Source organism: Papaver somniferum, chromosome 3 (assembly GCF_003573695.1).
Source record: "Papaver somniferum cultivar HN1 chromosome 3, ASM357369v1, whole genome shotgun sequence".
Taxonomy (NCBI): domain Eukaryota; kingdom Viridiplantae; phylum Streptophyta; class Magnoliopsida; order Ranunculales; family Papaveraceae; genus Papaver; species Papaver somniferum.
This window is the reverse complement of record NC_039360.1, coordinates 46,429,532-46,447,751: the sequence shown is the minus strand read 5'-3', so window position 1 is coordinate 46,447,751 and position 18,220 is coordinate 46,429,532.

Genomic DNA, 18,220 nt, shown 5'->3' with positions numbered 1-18,220 from the left:
AGTCGCACGGGAAGAATCATATAAAAGGGCTACAACTTCATGTTCCTCATCCGGCAGATCCACATCGTCTTCAGTACCATCTGTCCAATCCCAGCCTCCAAACAATCCACATGGACCTAATACATCACAAGACCTCACATTAGGTGGTTCATATAAATGGGCTACAGGTCAAGAATTTTACACTCCTAGGGTCGAAGATGGAGCTACTACATCACAATATCAATAAGGAGGAAATGAATTTACTGCATTGTTGACGGAAAGTGAGCCTAATATTGTTTATGATACTCAGTTTGCCCCACAACAATCCTATAATTTCCTTGACCTGAATTAGATTACTTGTTGTAGTGTTTATGGAACCATATGGAGTGTTATTTGTGTTTCTATGGAGTGTTATGATTTTATGGAGTGTTATTTGTGTTTCTATGGAGTGTTTTTGAATTGAGAATTATGTGATAGGAGAATTGAGAATTGGGGTGGGGATTTTGAGTTTTATGTGATAGGTTTATATAGAGATAGGAAATGGTCTGAGTTTGAGCTGAAAATGTAGTCGTTTGAGGAAACGCCGAACCAAACGACGTTCCAACGCCGAACCGAACGGCGCTAGCAAGTCTCAGCCATCCGATCAAGGTGACCGTTGCATTCTCAACGACTCAGATTTTGTAGCCGTTTGAAACCTCAACAGCTATATTTCAGGCTTCCCTATAAATTGAGGACTACTTCTCCTTCATCCCTCACACCAAAATCAATTGATTATCTTCTTCATTGATTTTCTTCTTCTTCTTCACATAATTTTGTTCATACAAAACTATGACACACTTTAGTACAATAGAAGAAGAGGCACTAATTTATGGTTGGGTCATAGCAAGCAACGATCCGATTCATGGAAAAGATCAAAAAGGTGCAATATTTTGGGGAAAGATAATGGAAGAATACAATAAAAGAAAAGGTCCCAATGGTGTCGAAAGAGATAGAAAGGCATTACGAACAAAGTGTAACACATTGAGAGCCGAAGTGAAAAAATATATTTCATATATTAGACCCTACTTCCGAAGAAGACCTACGGGGATGACCGAGAAGGATTATGTAAGTACCTCAATTTTTTTTAATGTTTTCTTTCTTACATCTTGATCTCTTTCTTTCTTTCTCCAAATTTTTCTTTTCATTTTTTCCCCAGTATCGTCGTGGAAGAGAGAATTATGTAGCAGCGACTAAAAAACAATGGACGCACGAATCGATTTTTCAGATCCTGAAGACTTATCAACCATATTACAATCCAGCGGTGAATAATGATGATGGAGTCGGTACTTCTACTCAACCTAGTCAACATACTCAAGCTACTGAAGAAAATGAAGTTGATAATTTGGATGAAGAATTTCAAAATATGGCAAGGTTTTGTAGCTCTTCATCTACTCATAATTTTGAAACCTCGGACATATCAAAGAGAAGGCGTTATTTTGAACAAACAGATGACGTTAGAAGTGAAGGGAGAGATCAAGCAAAGAAAAGGGCTTGTGAGGCTAAAGCATCGCATAAATCAGATGAAAAATTGGATAAACTCATCGAACTTCTTGAAAACGCTTAAACACAAAGAATGGAAAAATATGAAATAGAGGATGAGTATCTGAAGAAGGACATGGAAAACTCTTCAATTTTGGCACAAACGCAGCAAAGAGAATCGGACATGAAGATCCTACGTCAACCCTTGGATGAATTACAAGAATGGGAGAAAACCCTTGGATGAATTACAAGAATGGGAGAAACCCGTCTACAAAATATGGAAGAATGAGATTTTAGCCCGTCACTCATTACCACTTATCCCCTAAATTAAAATGATATATTAGTAATAATTTAAGTTATTTAGAAGTAGGATTTCAATTTCAATGTACTTTTTTTTTTATGTTTTAAGTTATTTAGAAGTAGGATTTCAATTTCAATGTATTTTTTTGTGTTCTAAGTTGTAGAATTTCAATTTCAATATATCTTTTTATGTTTTAACTTATTTTAATTTTAATATTTTTTTCAATTTCTTCAAAAAAACATTGTAACCGTTTTGCAATGTAGTTAAAAATTTCCCTTTACTTTGATAAATTCTCAAATTTGAAACAAGCAACCATTGGAACAAATTGGAAAATCATTTGGAAATTCTCATAATTTAGAAAATGGAATTCTGTAAAAAATAGCCGTTTGAGGAAAAACAGTCAAGCGCCGCATGGTGCAACGTTGAAATAGGACGCCGAATGGAACAACGTTTATTGAAATGCCGAACGGTTCGGCAGAGATTCCAGGGAATATTCGTGAAATGCCAAACAGTTCAACGTTTAGACCACTTTTTCAGCGCCGAACGATTCAGCGTTTCAATCTCGCTGATAGTTGGACTGCGAGCACTTGCTAGGTGAGAGAACTATCAACTATCACTTTTAACTTTTTTCCAACACTTATTTTTTAATTTGCAACATTTTTTGGCCAATCTAGCACTCCAATCTAGCCCATAGGACTTAGCCTTAGGAACAGACAGAATGGAAAGTGGTGAGCTGGTCTGATTTTGGATATCGACTGTTGGACTGGGCCTGGAAACCCGGATAGGTTTTCACTGAATTTCGTCGCAACATATATGAGAGAGGATACGAACTGAGAAAAAAAAAGGCCGGAGGCGGCACAAAGCCGAACACAGAGAAGAATAGGGTTTGCAATTTGATTGTTCTCTTCTTCCATATCTTGCTAGTTTTCCATGTTAGGGCGACGGATGAACTTGTAGATGTTATTTCATTTAGTGCTTAATATTGACTTTGTGTTCTAAAACAAAGTCAATATTTAGTGCTTAATAATGTTTGAGTGTCTCAATTGATGATTTTGATTTATAACTCTTTCATGATTTATGCCATGTATAATTCATAGTTGGATACTAAACAATCCATTCTAGACCTGATTAATCACTTCTTATAATAATTCTTTGACTATCTATGCCATGTATATTTAGTGCTTCGGATATCTATTTTTAGGTCGAGACCAAACATATCTTATGAAAATTATTGTTGAGCTTTTTATCGATAAATCTTTCGTATATGTTGCTATGTGTTGCTGCTCTGTATGAGTAATATGACACTTTTATGATAGGATACATATGAAATCAACTCTACAATGGAATTCCCGAATCCCTAACATGTTTGACACCTCTCATATTTCTTTTATCCACGATTATTTGATTCGTTCAGCTAAGATTATTCTACATATTTATTTACCTTGAGTAGTATCAGTTAGAGATATTTTCACACTCCTTGAGGGAACGAACCACATTTGTTGTTGTCTACAATTTTGACACCGTGCACTTGCGGTAAAACAAAGTCGGTTTTCCGACCTATCATCAATATGTTCAGCTCTGTCTCTGGACAGATGATAAACTTTGATAAATCTGGATGTCTTTTCAGCAAAAAACTTCATCCAGATAAATGCGTCTCCCTGATTAGAACTATCAATGTGAAGAAGATAGACATAGATGACAAATATTTAGGTATCCCTCTCTTCATTAACAAAAACAAAGTCGAATCCTTTGCCTATCTTGCTGTGCATCATGAAAACATGGTAGAAAAATGGAAAGGCATACATTTCACTCAAGATGGTAGGTCAGTAATGGTTCAAAATTTGCTTAAGTTGTCCTCTATTTATCATATGAATTCTTTCTTGATTCCTGATAGCATTATCTATCAAATGGAAAAGCCACAAAGGGACTTTTGGTGGGGTAAAAAGAATCAAGGACGGATTTATATGAAACAGTGGCCAAAGGTTTGTCCTCATAAGCATGTAGGAGGTTTAAGTTTCCGTGATTTAAAACAATTTAATCTTGCATTATTGTCTAAAGTTTCCAGGAGATTAACTCATGGTTCTGATGAGTTATGGTTTAAAATATTAAGATGCAAGTACTTTAGCAGTAATCATCCTTTGCTTTGTAAGAAAAAGCACGATTCTTCTTGAGTGTGGAAAGGTATATTTAGAGGGATAAAATAGTGAAACAACATGGTCATTGGGAGGTGACAAACAATATTAGTATTAAGGCTTTTGAGGATAAATGGATTCCTAATGTTTCTTTCCCAATTTGTAGACAATAACCTAATCCCAATCTGTATGTTGCTGACTTCATAGACCAAAATACCAATTAATGGAATATACCCATGCTTCTTGATTTCTTTACTAGTGAGAATATTTATAGGATTTCCCAGATCAGAATACCTTTTTCTGGTACATATAGATTGATATGGTCTTCTTCTCATAATTGGTTTTTCTATGTAAAATCTTCTTATAGGTCCTTGACTAGTAGAGACTTAATCGCTCAGTAAATCATAGTCTTGTTCCTATCTTGAAAGCTTTATGGAAAGCTAACCTCCTACCCAAAGTCCAACTTTTTCTCTGGAAATGTCTGAGTGATATTCTGCCAACTAAATCCAGGCTTTCTCGGTATACGACTAACAATGATGGCTTGTGCAGCATGTGCAGTAACAATGTTGTTGAGTCGACTGAGCACCTTCTTTTACACTGTCAATTTACCAAATATGTATGGTCAGCTACACCAAATAGGTATATTACTTTGCAGGATGCAGGTTCAAATCCCACTATTAAAGAATGTATATAGAAATGGATCCTCAATAGTGAGGATGAAAATACTCAAATAGAATTTCTCACAACAGCCTGGAGTATCTGGAGAGATAGATGCTTCAAAGTTTTTCAGCAAAAAGTTACCCAGCCTACTGTTACAACTAGATTAGCTACTAGGCTTATAAATGATACTCTAGTTTCTTTGGGTTTGTGTAATACCTTGTATTTTTAGTTGCGGTTTCAGGTCGGGTTGTACCTAAATTAGCTAAGTATGTGGTTTAGATTGTTGTTGCTTTTCCGTAAAATAGGTGGGTTGCTTGAATTAGAAAAGCCACAAGTTTGGGTGAGAATATAATCACCTAGTTAATTTTAATATTTTAATTAAATTAAAAGAAAAATGAAAAGACTTAGCATTATTATATATATAGTTTTTTTAATCAAATGAAGAAGAAGAATATTAGGGGTTTGAAAACTAAAATATAGGGAGTGGATATGGAGCTTGGTTTTAGAGGAGAAATCTCTGGAGAACTTAGAGGAGATTATAGCTAATAAGAGGTAGAATGCTAAATCCCTTTTCTCTTTATGTTTATTTGTTATACTTTGATTTTAACTTTGTTTAATCTTATATTATTAGGTTTCTGAAATTTATCTGTATCATTCTATGAAACTGATTGATGATCATCCTTTGCTTTTTGCTAGATAACACAATTGGGTATCTAGTTAAAATTTTAGAATAATCCACCATACCGTTGAATGTTTGTTTGATTTCGGGTGATAGTTTCTGAATTTCTTGACAGATTCGCTTTGTTGTGGTTTTGATGTTCTTAGGTAGTCTTAATGATGTTGAAATGATTTGGGATCTGAATGAAAGTTGTACATAAAAATCTTGTCTTTTGTTCAATTTGAGGTCTGTATGAATTTATTGTGAATAATATGATAATATGATGTTAGCTGTCCAATTTTTAGAATGATCATATAAAACAAATATCTTTTGTTTGAACCGTTGGTTTAGTTTGAATTTTGGATATGTTATATAACAACGTTTCAAGAATATTCCTGTAAAATTTGAGGATGATAAGACAAAGTTAGAAGCTGAAACACATGATGTGAAATGTCTGCCGTTAGCGTGTTTGATTAAATGCTTGAGATAAATGCATATTGTTTGTAATATGTTGTTAAGCCATGGTTGCTTGGGTTGTTTATGAAAATGATTTATCAAAAGGAATTGAGTTCATGATTTTACCGTTATATGGAACACGTTTCATGATAACGGCGGGTAATGATCCCCGAGAGTTAAATGGATAATGATCCCCATGGGAACTTGTGTTTCCCGACCATCGATGGCGGCTGTCCGTGCCGATAAACGATAGGTGGTGTATGAACCAAGGTTTTCGTACCGTGAATGAATGGGTAATGATCCCCGAGAGTATATGGGTATGATCCCCATATGAACTTTTGTTCCTGACCATCGATGGAGGCTGTCTGTGCCGATAAATGATAGGTGGGTGTACGAACCAAGGTTTTTCGTACCGTGAACTCATGATTTGTCTGTGACTATAATAATACGTGAATAAATGTGTTGAAATCATTGATGAATGATTTATTGACAATTTTCTGGTATTGTAAAAACATGGTTTGTTAGCGACAGTATTAAATTGTGAATCGTGTGTTGAAATCTTTAATGAATGATTTGTGGAAACCTTATTGGTTTTATGAACTCAAGCGTTGAGATATGGATTGAAGTATTTGTATGAAATATTAATAGCGTTATGAACTCATGTGCGAAATCTAATTGTATGAATTTTTGAAAATATTATTGATGTTATGAATGCAAGTGCTGAAATCTAATTTGATGAATTATCGACAATTGATATTGGTATTTTTAACTCATGATTGAACAAATGAAATTGGAGGATTTGAATAAAATAATACATGTGTGGTAATCTTGTTGGTTGAAAATACATATCATTGATTAATCGAGATTATGTCATATGCTCGTGTTGTATGTTATTTGAATCATTGAATTTGTTATGTTGTTTTGAGATTGGGAATGTATTCTATTGAGCTGTCATCTCACCCCAATTGACATCCTTGCAGATTTATCAGAGTGGCGCAACGAAAGCTAGGAATGAGTAGATTAGTGAATGAATTGTTTCATTGTATTGCTTGAAATGTAGTTTGAAATAATATGTTTGGTTGAAAATGTTGTTAAAGATAATTAGTGGATTTATATGCTTAAATTCATGTTATATAAAGTTTCAACTATGTATTGTGCAAAAGTAAATTAGCAACAAATATAAATAAATATGCTTAAGTCTCTTTCCGACCCGTAACGCTTCGAGTTCGGATCTCCATACGGGTTTTACCCTGGTCCGGAATTCGGGGTGTTACAGTTTGGATAATACTCAATTGGTTAATACCCCTAGTGGCCCTGTGAACAACCAACCTACTAGTATATCTAATCCAGTTCATACCATTCTCGTCCAAGTGATCGTATTATAATATATTGTGTTACATCATTTGAGAAAGATACTAATACTACATGAATTGGTATTTATATGACTACAGGTTCAGGTAACTTCTAGGGGTGCAAAACGGTCATAGGCTTACAAGGAATGCAGATGAGGCGGAGAGTATAATAGTGTTCGAAGCCATTAAATGGGCAAGAAATAAGTAAGAACCTAATCTCCATCAGCCTCTATAGTGATGCAAAGAAAGTTATGGATTACCTAGAGGATAAAAACAACAATATATGTTGGTCAGTAGCACCATTTTAGATGATTGCTATGTTATGTTAGATTTCTTCTCATTTTCTAAAACTAGTCATCTCAGTAGAGATTTGAATTCAGTTTCTGATAAAGCGGCTAAGCATTGCAGAAGAACCAATACTTGTAATGAGTAGTGGGAAATTATTCTCGATTTGCTATCACAACATTTGTAAGTTTTATCTCTTAACACAATGCCTTTTTTCCTAGCAAAAAAAGAAATGGTGATATATGTGTCCCTAAAATATCAGCAATGGTAGCTTTTGCTTCAAAAAAAACCAATGGTAGCTTTTGTTACAGTTACTTAGGTACGTTTATAAGAGTTACAAAAACCGTGGCTATTTGCTACGGAATGTGACAGAATGAGCTGCTTGAGGATCCAGTCTATCTTTTTTGGTAAGCTCATCCGAAGGCTTTGAGCACGTAGCCCCTCTTGCTGCTACTAAAAGGGTTAGATCAGATTAGATATTCCGATTAAAAAAAAATAACTTATATAAATTTTATTTATTATGTGTACTGTACATGACTGCTGCTTACTTTTTAGTATGGCCAAAGTTTTTTTTTTTTTTTTTTGAAGCCGAAGCAGTATGGCCAAAGTTGGATGCATCTCAAATTTGACAAACATCATTCATAGATTCATCATGGTCAGAAATTATACCAAATCTAATAATGTGTGTTTCAGCAAAAATCTTAGCATTGCTGCTTGTGAAGATATTTTGAAAAAAAAATTCTTGAAGAGAAAGGTTAAAGTTTGTAATGAAGAAAAAAAAATGAAAAAATAAATAAAAAAATTACATAAATAAAACACACTTGGAAGTGTTATAAAGAGCTGAGGAGATAGCTCCAACTGTAAAACAAGAGAAAAACTACAAAGTAGAACTACTAACAATCTAAACCAAATTCCTAACAAGCAAAAACAAAAGGACAACACTCTACAAACATTGCAAAGTTAATTCTTCTGCATCATTTGTTCTTTACCGACTTTCTATGACCTCTTCCAAACTTGTCATTGATAGGCTCATTCTTCCAGCCAAGTTTACCAAGCTCCTTCTCCTTCCTAGATTTCTGAATTTTTCATTCAAATTACCAATGTTTTTCCTATTTGGTTGTTTTCCGCTAGGATCTCCTATCAAAGCAGAAATTTTTTCAAACCGTTGAGCTTCAAGGGTATTTCCCTGCACTTCTCTTGAAGAGTCCAAAACCTTGTCATTGTCACATTCTTGAATTTCAATATCTTCTATTGTATATTCACCTGTTCCAAAGATATTTTAAAGCCCTAATTCCAAAAGCTTACCTGAAGAGTCAGAGACTTTGGCAATGAAAGTAACATCATCTTCACTATTCTTCAGCTTTCCTCAGCAAATTCAACAAACTCAACTCCAGCTGGATCAGAACTAGATTCTAAAATGCTGAAAGAGTTTGTGTGTTCAACATTCTCAACAAATGGAGCATCTTCTAATCTCCTTGTATGCTTCTTGAAAACGCGGGGTACCAAAATACACCACCACTTTTTCTTAGACAATCTATATGGACAAACTCATCACAACTCCTAGAGTTAGACTCAATCAAAAAATAATATCTTAGAGTTATATATCTATCTCTTACGATTAGAACGTTTACAGAATCAAATATGTGAACCTAATCACAAAGAGACAACTTGGACGGTACCAAAGACCAATGTCCAAGAATCAATCAAGTCATATCCAACCAACTAGGTCGGGTGTATCTACTATGATTGATCAACGCACAACCTGTGATATTTCAATTATAAAGATAAACAATATACTGGGGAAAAAGAAATAACACAGACACCAGAAGTTTTGTTAACGACGAAACCGCAAATGCAGAAAAACCCCGGGACCTAGTCCAGATTGAACACCAAACTGTATTAAGCCGCTACAGACACTAGCCTACTACCAATTAACTTCAGACTTGAATGTAGTTGAGCCCTAAAAGATATCCCAGCGAGTAAGGTACAAGCGCCGTGCTCCTTACGCCTCTTGAATCCAAACATGACTCTGCGAAATTGATTCCCTTAGATGACGTCACACCAACTAGGTGTTGCTTCAACTCAATTGAAGACTTTAAACCAAATCTGCCTCCCATAGATTAAGCCTATATAGATATAATTTATTTCCTGATTACGATCGAAACATATGATCAAAATCAAACATAGGATCAAGGTGACGGAAATTGATAGCAATTTGACAAAGTCTAGCTATCCTTAAAATCTGGACTTATGCAACCCGAAGTGCAGCCTAGATTATTATTCACCTCATAAGTATACAACTCAAAATCCAATAAAGTTCATGTATGTTTTTCTAGAGGTACCAGCATGGTAAGTGCCTGTAGCATATTCCGTGGAATATTCTGTGGTAGGTAAAAAATAACTTTTCTACCGACATGTTTTTTTTGGTTGGAGAAAATGCCGACATGCATTTCAAAATGGGGCTATTATTGGCCAACGTGGCTGTTGCATGAATACTATGCCGCTAATGTTGTTTCCGACATTGTATTCAAACTAGGGCCATTGACACCGAGCTTTTTCATCTACAAAAATGGTGGTTTCAAAGAAAAAAACCAAATTTTCAACTCATTAACCCATGTACCTGAGTATTGAGGATGCTTGTATGTTGAGCTTGTTTACTTTCTTAGATTGGTTCTTCACGAAACTCTTCATGCTCATAAAAATCATGATCTAAGGGTGTTGGTTCCACAAATAATTGCAATTGTGAATCGTTATCATTTGCCGAAGATTCAAGATATACTCCTTGTTGTAGTTGAGCTAAAGATTCAACAACACTTATCTCTTCATTATCATCCACCATTTTCACCCAAAAAAAAATTCTCTAAATTTTTCCCTCCTTCTAATCTCACCTCACCCAAATCATAATACATTAATCATTTAACAAATAATCTTATAAATTTCCTAATTATAATTAACCACTAAAATCACTAAACCTGATTAGTAAGGGGTAGATTAGGAATTAGTTAAAATACATGGATAAGGGGTGACTCTGATTTGCTATTTAAATCCCGTTTTTGTCTTTTTCCTTTATCTCCCAATTAGTTTTAATATCCCCAAATTGCGCGTTCTTTATTATGCTTACCTATTTCATGCATTGTAACCACTAAACTTTTGGATAGCATATATATCATATCCCGTTTTTAGACTTTAATTAAATTTTAAATGAAAATTAATAAATATTTAACGGTTGGACTAAACCAACCAATAGGAATAATTTGTTTTGTGCACACTCGTTAAGGTATAATGAATAATGCATTGAAAAAAACAGCTCTGCGAATCGGGCGAAATTATTGAGTTAACTCAGTTTATTTTTTTTCTTTGATTTTCTCTCAATGTTCTCTTAGATCTTCATGATTTTAGTTAGATTATGAGTTATTTTTTCAGATTTATAAGTTGCATATGATTAGATCTTCACTCATTCTAGTTTATTAATCTATTTTACTAGATCCTTTCTTTTCTTTCTTATTTAGCTTTCTTTTTCGATGGGATTTTCTTTAACTGATTGTTCCTCTCTATGCTTATTAGTGTTTTAATTTTTTCTTGCAGGTTCATTCTGATTTGTAATGGATTCTATCCTGTGTTGGATCTTCGTCCTATGGTTATGCATCTTTCAGTCGATTGTATTATCAAATGTAGCAGTGTTGCAAAATGCACCCTTTCTCCATCCAGCAGTATTGTGCAACAACAATATATCAAGTTTGAAGATTTCTCGGTATGAGACATACTTTCGTTTCCCTTGTCAAGTGTTTGCATCTATGAACAACCAGTGGATTAGACCGATCCAATACCTGATACATTATCAAAAATTTCAAAATCCAAATCTCCCCCCTAAACTTTCACGTGATTTCAACAGTCAGCAAAATTATGTGGATTACACGCAAATCGTGTCTACCAGAATATATTTCCTTCCAAACCTACTTTATTCTAGATTATTAGTTAGGAAACAATATATTTTTGGAGTAATTAGATTTGATCCCTTTATGTGTATAAAGAAGAGAAACAACTGGTGTTATCTTCAAGATTTTCATCGTTCATACCCTAAAAATTGTCTTTGTCTCCTTAAAGTAATGGAAACTGGTAACAACAGCAACAACCTAGTAGAGATTAATGAGAGGATGAGGAATACCTTCATTAGAAGAAACAAAGGTGCTATTGGTTCTGTGAGAAATCTGACTGAAGTTGCAGATGGATGGTCCAACAGTTTGATAGGAAAACTTTTGACCAATGATGATGAAATAAAAACATCGCAGGTGAAAGATGATCTGAATACACTCTGGAAATAATACAAGAAGAGAGAAATGAAAATTGTGGGAAATCATTTGTATGTTTTAAGTTTAATACCCATAAAGAGATGAAGGATGTTTTAAAAAAATCTCCATGGAATGTTCGGCGAAGTTTACTAGCTCTGCAAGAATACTCCACATCAACGGCGTATTATGTCTTTACTACTCAAGAATGGACTGTTCAAATGAAAGGATTACTCCTAGAACATCACCATGAAGCAGTAGTCAATGAAGCAATAAAGGAGTTGGATAGGAAAATCTCAACTGATCCTAAAAACTGCAGGCCTAGATCTGGTAACATGATTAAAGATCGTATTGAAAACCATTGAAGAAGGGAGAATGGTGGAACTCAAATTCAGGAGAAACATTCTGGATTAGATATCATTGGGTCAAGCAACCATACAATCTATGTGATCAATGTTATATAGTATATCATGATGATACAACATGTGAAGAAGTAGCTGAGATGCTGAGGGAAAGAGAAATGACGCAGGAAGAATACAAAGCTTATTGTATTGCAAAGAACCAAAAGACTGAGCAAAGAATTGAAACTGAGACGGAGGATAAAGATCTCAATTATATTCACGTTGAACATGATTCCATGAATTATATTGAGGAGGCTAGACACACTAAGAGGGCTAGAAACCAACCCATGATATCAAATGGCTCTAATCCAGCCATACAAGGTCCCATATTAGCTGCTCATGGAGGGAACATTAACAGCAATGTTGTTAATGAAGCTCATGCTGAATTTATGGAAAGGGTGGAAATTGATGTAAACACAGACAATGACACTAGCACAAAGCTGAATTCCATACAAAATCAGGAGAACCATGCAAGTCTGGTAAAAAATAAACTCTTATCTTTTTATTTTCTTAGATATTTTGTCGTTGATGCTTTCTTAGTTAGTAGTTACTCGACTGTTTTTGATTCTAAATTTCTCTTAGATTCGACAAAATTTTTTATATCCCATCACTATGAGGGTCATAGCTTGGAACTGTCAGGATTTCGCAAATAAAACCACTAGGGACCATCTTAGAGACCTTACGTCTAAATATGATCCTGATATAGTTTTCATCTTAGAAGCAAAAATAGGATTAAACAAAATGAATAAGTTTATCATACCTTATAAATATCCTAATAGTATACTTATTCCTTCCATGGGACTAGCTGGTGGTTTAATTTTATTATGGAAAGATGGTTTCCATTTTAACATTGTAAATTCAGATACTTGGATCATTAATTGTCTAGTGCAGGATGACCCTTCTAAACCAGAATGGATACTCACTTGTATGTATGGGTCACCATATCCAAATAATAAGGAGAAGCAATGGACATACATCAAAGATCTGAGCTCTATGATTCATAAGTCGTGGGTCATTATCAGTGATTTAAACTTGGTTTTTGAAAATGAGAACGAGATTTCCGTTAGTAGCAGATCCTGCAATACTTATCATTCCTTTACTTCATCCTCAAGAGATTATTCCTTCCTTAAATTAATTCATGAGGCTGGTGTGAATATCAATATTCTACGGAGCACGTGTCACGATTTCAGTGATCGCGTGCAAGATAACTGTATATCCCTCGCTATACAGACGAACCTGAGTAGCAGAAGACACCTTCGCAGATCTACTTTATCTTATCCCAAGAAGGGATACCTCGACGGCCGAGATAGAAAAGTAAATCCTAGTCTAGGGAGAGGCAGCTGGCAAAGGAACAGAGGTAGATGACATATCTAATCAGCATTAAATGCATAAATCTCTTGTCTACACGCTTAACCGAAGCACGTTAAGAGATATGATGTGGAAGAGTCTGACTAGAAAAGGTTAGCAGTGAACGAATGTACAATCTGTACTGAGGTTGGGAAGTTCCCAAAGGAACGTGGGTCATCTGAGGTGGCAGAGTCCGACTGGAGAAAGAATGCGGTGAACGAAGGTACCATTTGTACGAAAGGTATATCAGGAAATGATGGATCCAAAGACAGCAAAGATATACCTGGAGCAGAAGGGGATATAAATACCAAGCTTCACCAACAAATCAAGGGCATTCAATACCTAGGAGAAGAAGATCTAGTCTTAAGCTTATACCTCTTTAATGTTTAGAACTTAAGTATTTACTTCAACTTGAGTTCTCTCTATTACTTTGGGAAGCATTTAAGATCTTTGTAACCACCAAAACTTAATACAAACAATCACTCATTACCCCGTGGACGTAGACGAAAGTCGAACCACGTAATATCTTGTGTCTCATGATAACTTAGTTTCATTTACATATATTTGTGTTCTTCGTTATTATTGTGATCTTGAATATCTTTTATAACTTAGCATTATCAGTTCAACAGAGGTATTAATACTACATAGTATCTGATTCTCTGAGATGTATACATTACGTAGACTATGGGAAAATTAGTAGTCACGGCTAGTTTGGAAGATATGAGTTACACTGGTAGGTTTTTTACATAGTCTTCTAATGTGCATGGTAATGGAGTTAGAAGATCAAGGCTAGATAGAGCTCTTAACAATGAAGATTGGATTATTAATTTCCCATATGCAAAGCTTATTCACCTGCCACAGTTGGGCTCGGACCATTTCCCAATTATGCTTGATACTTCTTCTACTGATGGTAATAAAAATTGTAACTGGAAATACTTTCAACATTACGAAAGAGATGAAACATTAAAATCTGAAGTTGCTGCAGCCTGGAATCACCAAATAAATGGCTTTTATGCCTATCAATTATCAAGACATTTGATCATTACAAGATAATATGTTTCCAAATGGAACAGGGAGAAGTTTGGAAACATTTAAAGTAATATATTTATCCTTCATCAACAAATAAAATCCATCCATGGAGGAAGACAATATCAAAATGCAACCTCTCAAGTTTAACAGGTGGAGAATCAAATAGAACATTGGCACCAGGTTCAAAATTAGTTTTGGGGGCAAAAATCTAGATATGAATATTATCTCGAAATGGACAGAAATACTAAATACCATCATGCAAATGCTAATAAAATACGCTCGAGAAACAATATTGTGGATTTGAAAGATGGGAATGAAAATTGGTGTACCACGAGAATAGAGTTGGAGAATCTCCTTACACAGCACTATGGTAGTTTACACACTACTAGCTCACCAGAAAGAAATGACCAGATACTTCAGTATATTCCTCAAGTGATAAATGATGCAAATAATGTTAATTTGAAAAGCATGAAGTCCTGGAAAGCACCTGGTCCAGACGGCTTCCCTCTAGGTTTCTTTAAAACTCATTGGGATATTGTAGGAACTGAAGTGGTGGAAACAGTGTAGCAATTCTTCCGTACATGATATATTCTAAAGAGCTTAAATGCTACAAATGTGTCTCTAATACTAAAAACTAAGAACAAGCAATTTCCATCATATTTGAGACATATTGCCTTATGTAACACGTATTATAAAATAATATCCAAGATTATGGCAACAAGAATGAAGAAGTTAATGGGAAAATAATTTCTTCTCTACAAGCAGCCTATGTATGGGTAGGAAAATCTCAGAAAATATCCAACTTGCTCAAGAAATTGTGCATACAATGAATAACAACAATGAAACTACAAAGTATTTGGCATTAAAGTTGGATATGTCAAAAGCCTTTGATCGTCTTTTGACATATCCAACTTTCTCAAGAAATTGTGCATACTATGAATAACATCCAACTTGCTCAAGAAATTGCACATACTATGAATAACAACAATGAAACTACAAAGTCTTTGACATTAAAGTTGGATATGTCAAAAGCCTTTGATCGGCTTGAACGGTCTTTCTTGAAGGATGTTATGCTTCAAATGGGTTTCTGTCCAGATTGGTGCAATCTCATAATGCAGAGTATCAGCACCACCAAAACAATTTCAAGCCTTTTGAATGGTGCTCAATGTACATCCTATCATCCAACACGGGGTGTAAGACAGGGTGATCCCCTATCATCCTACCTATTTATTATTGTGATGAAAGCTTTTTCGACACAGTTGTATCAAGCTGAATAGTTGAACTAGATTGAAGGGATCAAGATTGCACCAGACGCACCATCAATCTCACATGTATTCTTCGCGGATGACTGTTTGTTATTCTTAAATATTGATCTCCATAATGTTAATAACGTGCTAAAAATTATTGAAGACTTTGGAGCTGCTTCTGGTAAATTGGTTAATTTCAATAAATCAAGTGTATACTTCAGTGCTGAAGTACCTCAAAGATTCTGCAGATTATTGGGTAGAAGATCGAAGGTTCCAAGAATAAATTCAAATGAAAAGTATCTTGGAATACCCCTTATAGTTGTTAGGAAAAAAATACAATGTTTTTCCTACCTGTTGGACAGAGTAAAGGGCCGACTCTCAGCTTGGAATGGAAGCACTATGTCGCAATGTGGTCTTTAATGATAAGGAATGTTACGAACACAATTCCAACATATTCTATGACCTGCTTACATATACCAGTTGATACAATCAACAAAATAGAAGCTGCGCAGAGGGATTTCTGGTGGGGATTCGAGGAAAATAAGGGTACTTATGTTACTTCTTGGAAAAGGGTGGGTGTACACAAAAATCTAAGTGGCCAAGGATTTAGAGATTTGAAAGTTCTTAATCAAGCTTTACTTGTAAGGGATGCTTGGAGAATATGCACAAACACAGAGGCTCAATGGGTAAAGGAAATGCAAGATAAGTATTTTGCATATACTAGTATGCTCCATGCAAATATTAAAGAAAATTGTTCATGGGCTTGGGATGGTGTACAAAAGAAGATAGGCTTTATAAAGCAACACAGACATTGGAGGATGGGGAGAGGGAACAAAATAAAGATTTGGTTAGATGTTTAGGTGGTGGGTCTTAATGTTCCATCAGTTCCGCGAGAAAATGTGACAGACAGTGGGAAGTATGTCTGGGTACAAGAACTTGTGCTTCAAGAAACGAGACAATGGTATATTGGGATAATACAAAATCTATTTGATATACAGACTGCAGAATTAATCATGTGTATGAGAATCCCTGCATCTACTGAAGACAAGCTGGTGTGGAAATTAACAAGGAATGGAAATTTCACACTTAAATCAGCATACAACAAGCTTTATGAGCTCAGTATGGGTAACATACAGTTATCTCCTGTTGTTCCTGGTACATTTATTGAACTCAGTATCGGTAACATACAATTATCTTCTATTGTTCCTGGTACATTTGTTCGATGGAAGGATTTCTAGAGCGTCCAAACCTAGCCTAGAATTAAACATTTTTTCTAGAAATGTTTAATTGACATTCTACCTACGAAGGAACGTCTATTTAGAGTGTGCAAATATATTAACAAGCAGCGCCCTCTCTGCAATCAACATGATGAGGACTTAATACATGTGTTGTTTAACTGTCCTTTCTGTAGGGAAGTATGGAAGTTGATACCTGGTGGTTCTAATATTCTTTCTGGAGTTCATAACAATATTGTTGTTATGTTCAAAAATTAGTTGCAGCAAGATCAGCAGCATGCTTTCAGTAATACGTTTTACACACGGCTATGGCAGTTTCGTGGACTATCTGAAACACAAGATGTGATGTAAATTTCCAGAATATGAAAGCTACTCCATAAGGGGTGGCGAGAAAGGACTTAAGTTTCTCTAGCTATATTGAGAAACTGTACAATAGGCACCATGAATGCAATAATATAAAACAACACACTATGCACACTACAACACATTAAAAACCTCCTGTTTTTCCTTTTCTAAAGACCAATTGTGATGCATCTTTTGATCCCAACACTTGTCTAACAGGTATTGCACTTGTTTTACGTGATTCTGCAGGAAAATGGAGGGGCTGCCTCTCAAAGTACTATACAGGAATAATGAATGTTGATCAGGCAGAATGTGTTGCTTTCTACGATGATGTCATTTGGAGCTTGGAATTGTAGTCATCCCTGATAGTTTCGGAGACGGATCTTCAAAGAATTAAAGGCTATATCAAAAAGAATTGCTCCAGCGATTTCATGTGAGAATGAGACTATTCTACTTGATGCTATTGAAAAGCTAAAATCTATTCACAAATGGGATTGTCAGTTTGTTTAAAGAAAGTGTAATAAAACTGCTGATATACTAGTAAAATTCAGCAGAAAGTTTGGTGTCACTAGGACCTGGTTTGACAGTCCTCCTAGTATTATTGAGAGTCAGTTACTGTTAGACAATTCTACCATTTCTGATTAATAAAAATCTCGTCTTTAGAATCAAAAAATAAATAAAAAAATAACCCCTTTCACATTGGAGTGGGGCCCGCCTAGGGGGTCATATTTTTGGTTAGGTCCCACTTCAATGTGAAAGGGGTTGTTTTTGGGTTGTTTTTTAGTGTTTTTCGTGTAAGTTTTCAATAAGATTTTTAGTGTTCTTCGTGTAAGTTTTCAATAAGATTTTTCGTGTTTAACAAGCTTCAAACCGGGTAGTATTGACGTGAACACGACGACGTAGACATGTTAGGAAAAATTCTCAAAAAATTAGAATGCATTATGAAATTAGTGATATTTCTCGTTAAAATGTACTCCTAAATTAGTGATATT